Here is a 9,252-nt window from a genome sequence, read left to right as displayed (position 1 = left end):
CAGTAGGCTCGGTATATAACTTACCATCTGATCAGAGGTTGCCCAATAGGGGCCTACCCATCGCTTATAGCTCGATGGTAATCAAATACTGTAATATTGTATATATAGACTCTCTTCTCTCTTGACTGGAAAAAGGAAATACATAATTGAATATTGTACTTACAAGACTAGGAAAAATATTCATAAATTCGGGACATGAATTTTTCTGTAATCCTCGTTATCAAACTCGTGTAATTATGAGATCATGCCAAAATTAAAAAAAGGGCTTATCCTTAACATACCTAGAGTACGAAAAAATCCGTGTGATATTCTTGAGAAGGTTTACATTGTAAAATCTTATATTGCTTATGGTACTACGACACCTCTGTTTGAATTGTTAAAGATCTTTAGCTTCAGATGGCCTTCAACGTTGGCGTCAGGTGCCTTTTTTTTTAGCTTTGGATGGGCCTTTTTTATTCTCTCCAATGTTGAATATATGCATCTCTTAATTCTTAAAAGATATGTATCCTCCTAAGATTTTAGAAGATCTATTTAAGAGATTTTTTAATTCTCTCAGATGTTAAAGGATTTTCTCTTAATTCATTGCCACCTACCCAAAATGACTAATTAGTCATTTGTTTTGGGTGGTGGCTTGCTTCCACATGGGGTGGGGGAGTGTTTTTTAATCTTATCCTATAATTAATAATTAATTTAGTATTATTCCACTACCTGATAATTAACCAATTGTGGCGACCTGGCAAGTCATCTCATGAGTTACCACCCTGTTTCCCCCATTTCTGTATATTATTGCTTTGTCTATCGGTTCTATATGTGATCGAGTTGGTTGGCTCGGCTTCGGAAAGGATTTGGTAAGGTTTGAGATACTTAGTCTCTTTTGAGGAAACTTAAGTTGGAAAAGTCAACCGGATGTTGACTTATGTGTTAGAAGGCTCAAATGTGAGTTCTGATGATTCAGATAGCTTCAGGAAGATATTTGGGACTTATGAGCGTAATTGGAATGAGTTTTGGAGGTCCACAGTAGATTTAGTCTTGAATTGGCGAAATTGGATTTTTGGTGATTCCCGATTGATAAGTGAGATTTTGATGTAGGGGTCAGAATGGAGTTTCAAGAGTTGTAGTAGTTCTGTTGTGTCATTTGGGAGGTGTGTAGAAAAAATTTCAGGTCATTCGGACGTGGTTTGGTTAGGTTTTTGATCAAAAGTGGAATTCAGAAGATTTTTTAAACTTAGGCTTGAATCTAATGTGCTTTGGTTGATTCGGTGTTTTATGAGGTATTTTGAAGATTGGTATAAGTTTGAATAAGGTTTTGGGTTATGTTGGTGCTTTTGTTTGAGGTCCCGAGGGCCTCGGGGTGATTTCGGATGGTTGACGGGGAGTTTGAGATTTTGTTGAAGCTGCAAATTTTTCTGCTTCTTGTATTTCGGCACCTGCGGATTGGGGACAGCAAGTGCGATCTCGCAGATAAATGGAAGGGAGCCGCAGAAGCAGAATGAAGCTAGGGAGGCAGGAAACTGCAGAAGTGGTTAGTGGACCGCACCTGCAATGGCACAGGTGCGGTTGATGCATCGCAGATGCGGATCGGGGCAGAGTTAGTGAAAACCACAGAAGCGGTTCTTTGGCCACAAATGCGGTACCGCAGAAGCGGGTATATGGCCGCAGATGCAAAAATGCCTGTGCTAGAAGGTTTAAATTTTTTCTACGTGAAATTTTGCAAAGTTCTCCATTTTTAAAGACGGGAAAGAGGCTAAGGCAGTGGATTTCAAGAGAAATCAAGGGATATCAGTTGGGTAAGTTTCCTAAGCTTCATTATTTGTGTTTATGATCATTTTTCCATTGTTTAATTATGGTATTAGTGGAGATTATGGAAGAAAATTGGGGATTAGGGCTTGAGATTAAGAGACTTTAAAATGGGAATTTGAGGGGTCATTTGGACTCCGATTTCAATGTTCTTGGTATGTATGGACTCATGGGTGGATAAGGATTCCATTGATGTGATTTTTATTGAGTTTTGAGATGTTGGACCGGGGGTCGGCTTGGCCAATTTAGAGATTTTTGATATAATTTGATTATTATCGCTTGGGCTTCGTTCCCTTGACATATTTTGACGCCGTGATTTTGATTTTGGATAGATTTGGCGCGAGTGGAGACCGATTCGAGGGGAAAAGGTGTCACAGAGTAGTATTTCACCTGTTTAAAGGTATATAACCATTGTAAATCTGGAACTGAGGGTACAAAACCCCGGTATTTGACTTGTTTTGATAAATGTGGTGAACACATGCTAGGTGACGAGCCTGTGGGCGTGCACCGTTAAGGATTGTGACTTGGTCCGTCCTGTAGCGACAATTAAGTCGCATATTTAACTTGGAACCTTAGGATATTCTGTACTATAGTCATTTATACTATATTATGGGTTGTACGCCATAATTGGGGCCTTGTGCCGACCTGTTGAGACTCTTAGGGGCATTTTTACTATTTTTCCTCACTCTACTTGTTGAAAGCATATCCTCAGTCATTTTTTTACCTGTTTATTGTCTAAAACTAGTTTTATCACTCTAATTTTAAATGTGAGGACTGTTTGGACTGAGTTCCCTAATTTCTACTGTTGTGCCCGAGAGGCTGTGAGCTTAATGACTGACGGAGGTTGAGAACCTAATGGTGAGGATATTTATATATGTACGAATTATGGATCGGGCTTCACACCGCAACAATACTTATATGGATTGGGATACACACCACAGCGATATATATATTGGGTTGGGCTGCGCGCCGCAGCGATATGACGCTTGGGCTGTAGGAGTCCCTCTGGAGTCAATACACCCCTAGTTAGCATAGTCTACTATAAACTATGGATCGGGCTGCACGCCGCAACAGTTACTATGATTATTACTATTATGAGATATTAATGAGCCTGAGTGCTGAGATTGTGAACCGAGTGACGAGAGCTGAGTCATGAGTGACTGAGAGGCTGCCCGAGAGGCCCAGCTATGGTATTTCCACTAATTTCACTTTTCTTTAAAAATAAGCCTCTGTTGAAAAGTTGTTAAGTATATGATTTCAAGTATTTAAACTGAAATAGATGATTTTATGATGAAACTAGTTTATACTGTGGAATTTGATCTGATATACTGTTGTTTACTCCTTTATATGTTTTTAACTGCTCGTTACTGCTTTCAGACCTTATTTACTTTAGTTACTTACTGTATTGCGTAGTCACGTTACTCCATGCACCTTGTGTGCAGATCCAGGTGCCCAAGCGGTAGAGTGAGAGCCCTCATTTTATCCAGAGTTTGCCAGAGATTGCAAGGTAGCTGCATGGGATCCGCAATCCTGCTTCCTCCTTCCTATCTTGTTCTTTTCCACATTTTTAGACTTATGATGTATTAGACAATTGGTTATGTATTTAGAGGCTCTAGACTTGTGACACCAGATGCTTGGGTTGAGTTGTCTTACATTTTATTGGTCTCCGCACATTTAGTTGTTTTAAACACTTATGATAAAAATTTGGTATTTAAATCCGTGTTAGAATATGGCTTATTAAAAGAAAAAGGGTTGTGATTACATGTTCGGGTTGGCTTGCCTAGTAATGTGATAGGTGCCATCACAACCCGTATTTGGGGTCGTGACAAGTTGGTATCAGAGCCTAGGTTACGTAGGTCTCGCGAGTCATAAGTCGGTTTAGTAGATTCTCGCGGATCGGTACGGAGATGTCTATACTTATCCTCGGGAGGCTACAGAAACTTCAGAAAAAAACTTATATTCTTGAAATTCTTGTCATGCGAATCTGTTGATCCGAGTACTAAACTTCTGTTATTCCATTATCTCACAGATGGTAAGGACATGTGCTACCAGGCAAGATGAACGACCACCAGTATCACCAGCTGGGGCTACTAGAGGTCGAGGACGCGGTCGAGGCCATGGTAGGGGCAGAGCAGCTAGGGCAGCACCTGCAGATCCACCAGCTGCCCCAGTTCAGGATTAGGTCCCAGTTGTGGACGCTACAACAGTACCAGCTCAGGCACCAGCTGTGCCTATTGTGATTCTAGGCCTTCATGAGGATTTAGTTAAGATTTTATCAGTGTGTACTAGTTTGGCTCAAGTGGTCTCAATTACTACGGCCGCAGCTACTTCTCAGGTTGGGGGAGGAGTTACGCCCCCTTTTTCTCGCGAAATCGGGCTTGTGACATTTGGGAGGTCAAATCGTTCCCTTATGGGAATTGGGTTTTGGAATTGAAGAGTCGCCACCTAATGATTAAGTGCATTAGGACACTAAGAAGGGTTTGAGTTTGAAGAACCAGAGTTTGGGTAAGGGCTAGAAATTATCTCGAGGGGAAAGTGTTAGGCACCCCTCAAGATCCACTAGTATGGTTCCCGGCCATGTTACAATTGTGACTTCACTTAATCAAGTAAGAAATTAGGGGCTCAAATAGAGGGGCTTGCATATAATATGGCAAATAAATTGAAGACTTTTGAGGAACAGTAAAGAGGGCAGAAATTTATGAAAGATTTAAGCAATTCTAAAGAAAGTAGATAAAGACAGGTAAAGGGAGGGGGTCCTAGGTTTATGATTAATATGGATCACGTCAATGCAATACCCAGTAATCACTCCTCAAAAGAGGGGTTACACGTGGTATTAGTGCACCGGTCATCATATCCATATCTACCCTTCCCACCACATTAAGGTATTAAAGCGCAGAGTGGTGTCGTTACTTATTGCATGCTAGTACCCGCCCCAATCCTATCAGCCTCGGAGGCATTGAGACTACTAGTCCTAAAGGGAAGGGAGATTTGGCTTTTACGGTTTAAAGGACAAAATCTAGGGCGACAAACAAAACACATAGAGCAAATATGGGAAAACACATAACATTTAAAGTCTCAAACAGGCCTCCTTATTTAAAGAAACAAATTGTTTAGCATGACTTGCATGTACTGGTTATGGTCTGAATTAAATTCAAGCGTAGGATAGGCTGATTCATCACATATTTCTCAGATTGAGGAGTCCGAATTAGCCTTCCCTGGTTGTAATTTATCAAAGACTGATACAGTTAATTAATTACCTAATGGTTTGCCTAAGTGAGACTTATAGGCATGATATCTAACAGTGCTTACTCCGATTTTAAAGAAGGCTTATTGATTGCAGAAAACACATAAGTTCTGCAGATGTTAAACGACATTACTACTGATTTTAAAATTGTAGATGAAATAAACGAATCAGATTCAACTGGTTACTCCTATAGGCATGATTTCTTGGCGTTGTTGATTCTAAGACAATTATAAAAGTGCAGGAGTCCTATAGACATGGTATCTAGAATGAAACTTATTATTACTTAACCTATAACTGTTTGCCTAATGATAGATGTAAAATGCAGAAGTGTCGAAGACCTATAGTCATGATTTCTATATGCAAAAGTGCAGAAACTTATAGGCAGGATTTCTATATGATATGCTAAAGTGCAGAAAACCTATAGACATGATCTCTACATATGCAGAGGTGCAGAAAAACCTACAGACATGATTTCTATATGATATGCAGAAGTGCAGAAACTTGTAAATAATAATGCCTATGAGCATGCTGCCTACCCTTTGCATACATAAGTGACCCTCCCCTTTTCACTAGAACCCCATAAGTTATTACAACATATTACAGACCAGAATGAATAAAGAAAAGTAAAATTACATCAGAAATTAAGCTACAACCAAAGAGCCTAATTCAGACTCAAGGTCTAATAATATGAGGTGAACCAACTTCCAGGATCAGGTTACCAAAGCTTTTCTCATATTTGGGATGTATCAAAGTTCCCAAAAGTCTAAAAGGGCTCCAGGCAATGCTTACATCCCAAACACATTGCAGAAATAAGAGCATAGTGCAGTGTGGAAATGCCAGCCCTAAGATGTCCAAGTTCAAAGGGAACTCAAGGTCCAAAAGCAAGGCTCATAAGAGAGGGGCAAAACTTAGAATATAAGAGAGAGTGTAAGTGCACAAGGGGGAACCAGGGAGGGCCATGGCAGGCTAGTAGTCATGCCCAACAATCAGGAGTGCTGGCACACCCCTGGCTAGCCTATTAACCACATTTTGAGAGTTGGGATCAATTAAGGATCAGGTTCGGACCTAAGCATCAATTTGGATGTTGTCAGGCCAATACCTTAACTCAAAAACATAGAAGGGAGTGGGGGTATAGTGAGTTCATAACAAACAGCAGATGCCAAGAGAGAGTAGCATATTCAATATAGAACATGAACAACAAAGCAGACAGGAGTGTAGCAACTATAAAATAAACACATAGGGATGGTGCTAAAATCGAAATTAAGGCATACCAGTTTCAGGGAAACAAATAAGTGAAAGCTGAAGTCTTGTAAACCAAATTGCAAGCAAGCAATACAAAAGATCTCTGAAGAGAGTAGAGTATTGAAAGAGTATTGTAATTAAGAGGTGTGTGTGTAAAGTGTTGAATTCGAAGTGTTGAACTGAAGGTTCAAGGTGTCTAAGTGTAGAAGGGTCGTGCCCCTTTTATAGTGCAGAAAACAAGTAAGAAAAGGTAACAGAATAATTTGCAATCAATCACATAGAATCTCCCTTCAGTTAAGGGATTCTGATTTCAAACGGGTAGAAGACAATTAAGGAAAGAATTGGATTAAAATCCTTTCCAAAGTAGTACAAGAAGGTCAAATACATAGAAACTATTTAAGGAAAGAGTTTGATAGCAACACGGTTTGTGCAAATAAGGAAAGACAATCAATCATCAGCCAGTAAAAATCAGAAATTGAGTTTTGGTATGAATGAATCCAATCAGTAAAGGTGAAGAAAGGTTTAATCAAAGAAAATCAGTAACAATCAATCGAACCTTATTAAAAGGAATTTTGATTCAATCACAAATTAGCAAAATCTCTTTTGAAGGAAGAATTCCTCATATATAAAGCATACATACATGTCAAACAAGAAAGAACTGTCATGCTAATTAGAAAGAATCTAGTATAGAAAAGTTCAGAGTCATAAGCAAAGAGGCTCAAATTCAGTACATAAACTCAAACTTAGTTCGAGAGAATCCAAGGTTCCATAATAGAACCCTAGTCCAAACATAAGATCAAACTCGCCAAAAACCCAAAATCTTAGGGTTTTCAACTCGAATCAGATGCAGAGACAAGAAGACAAATAACTGAAACAAGCTCAGAGGTCTCTTTCAGAGGCTCATGAGAAAACAAACAGGTAAAATAGCAGGTTCGAAACAAACATAGTGAAAAAGCTGCTTTGAAGCATAAGGAACATGTTTTAAGAAAAGCTTGGACCTTAAACAAGTTCAGAAGACAAAGAGGTAGCATAAACTTAAGGAAACAGTAGATGAAACGTGTTTAGAAAGAACTCAAACAAAGTCCAGAAAAGGCAAATAAGAACTAAGAGCTTAGTAGAAATTACAGTAAAGGAACACAGGGTTAAACGAACACATAAGATAAATGTGTGAAAGCATGATATAGAATCCAGTAGAAGAAAGAACGGAGAACAGTAGAAGAATATGCATAACAAGGCAAACCCAAGAACACAGGAAAAGGACATGCGATGTAGAAAAGAGAACATAAAAACATAGCATACACAGATTTACACAAAGAAAAGAAGAAGAGGAGTCAGAAAAAAATTTAAAACTTTTTTCAAAAACCCTAAATCAAAGAGAAACAAATTTTGAAAGAGAAGATTGAGGAAAACGTTTTAAAATTCTAGTAGAACACAGATATAGCATAGATCTAAGAGAACAACCAGAGAAAACCTAAAATAGCTTAGGGTTTCATAGAAACCCTAGAAATGAGAAAGGCTTGGAAGAAAATCCGATCCTGAGTCAAAAAGACTCATATTGCTTGAACACGCCGGAATAATGGCCAGAGAAGCCATAGATCTACAGATCTGAGAAGGATCTGAAGAGAGCCATCGGAGTCAGGCCTCGAAACTTCAAACAACCATGGATTGATGGTGGAGGGGGTGAGTACCAACCATCCATGTCCTGAGAAGCCACGGATTCCAGTGGAAACATGGTAGAATAATGTGGGAGATGGCTAGGGTTTCAGAGAGCTTGAGAGTGTTTTGAGAGATGAAGGGTTTCAAGGCGGTGGGTCAGGTGAGAATGAGGGAGATTAGGGTAGATGTTTAGGTTTAATTATGGAAGGGCGAGTCTTGGCTGTTGATCTTGAGTTATCAATGGTCCAGATTTAAGTGGTAGGTGGGGAACGGGTTGGGTCGTTTGTAATTGGGTTGTGGGTTGGATCCAGATTAAAACTGGGTTGGTTTTAATTTGGGCAGAATTGGGGTCAAATTAAGGTTAAAATTGAAAGGAAATGAGGCTGTAATTGAAATAGAAATAGGCTAAATGTTAAATAGCCAATTTTCCTCTTTTATTTTATAAAAATAGTGGAAAAGACTTTAAAAACAAATTAAAGGTACTGACCCAACTAATAACGCATAAATATTGATTTAAAACATTGAAACCAATTATACAATTATAGAAATGCTATTAATCTTAAAATAGGCTATAACTGCAATTATATGCAATTTAGTCTTTTAAATACCAAATAAATTTGTAAAAATGTAAAAAAATTATCTTAGCTATATTTTGGTATAAATATGGGAATAAAATAAATTATTCACCAAAAGTAATGATTTTGGGAATAATTATGGATTTTGTACTGCTAAAATGGATAGTAAATTGATTTTAAAAACTCTTCAAAAGTTTGGAAAAATACTAAAATACTTGGGTATGCTTATGTATGCATATATATGCTATTTTTAAAGTGTATTGTATATAAAAATATATAAGAAAAAATAGAGTATCAACAGCTGCCCCTCTTTACCCGGAAAGGATAAAAGAGTTGCCGGGTAAAGATATGATGGCCAATTTTGACCGAATAAAACGATTTGAAGAATTTTGACCGAGATCTGGCTCGTGAGTTGCCTACATATCCCTGGTCTTACAGGAACCAGGCCATATGTAGTTCAGGATCCATTGGCAGAATATACCGATGGAGATTTCGAAAAGCGGACGCGATGTTTGAATTGAGAAGGATGGTCGGAGTCTGATAAGCTACGGGAACTGGAGCGAGATCGCCCCAGCTGAGATGACCGTTGCTAGCCGGTTTACCTGCAAATGAGCATATATTGTGCATAAATTTAAACGTGATGCAAGTTTCCATTGGACCATGAATGCTGTCTTCGAACGGTTGGGATGACGTCCTGGGACTATCAAGTCCTGGGCCATGAAGCATATGATAAAGGAT

Source organism: Nicotiana tabacum, chromosome 18 (genome assembly GCF_000715075.1).
Source record: "Nicotiana tabacum cultivar K326 chromosome 18, ASM71507v2, whole genome shotgun sequence".
Classification (NCBI taxonomy): domain Eukaryota; kingdom Viridiplantae; phylum Streptophyta; class Magnoliopsida; order Solanales; family Solanaceae; genus Nicotiana; species Nicotiana tabacum.
Note: the sequence above shows the minus strand (reverse complement) of the source record.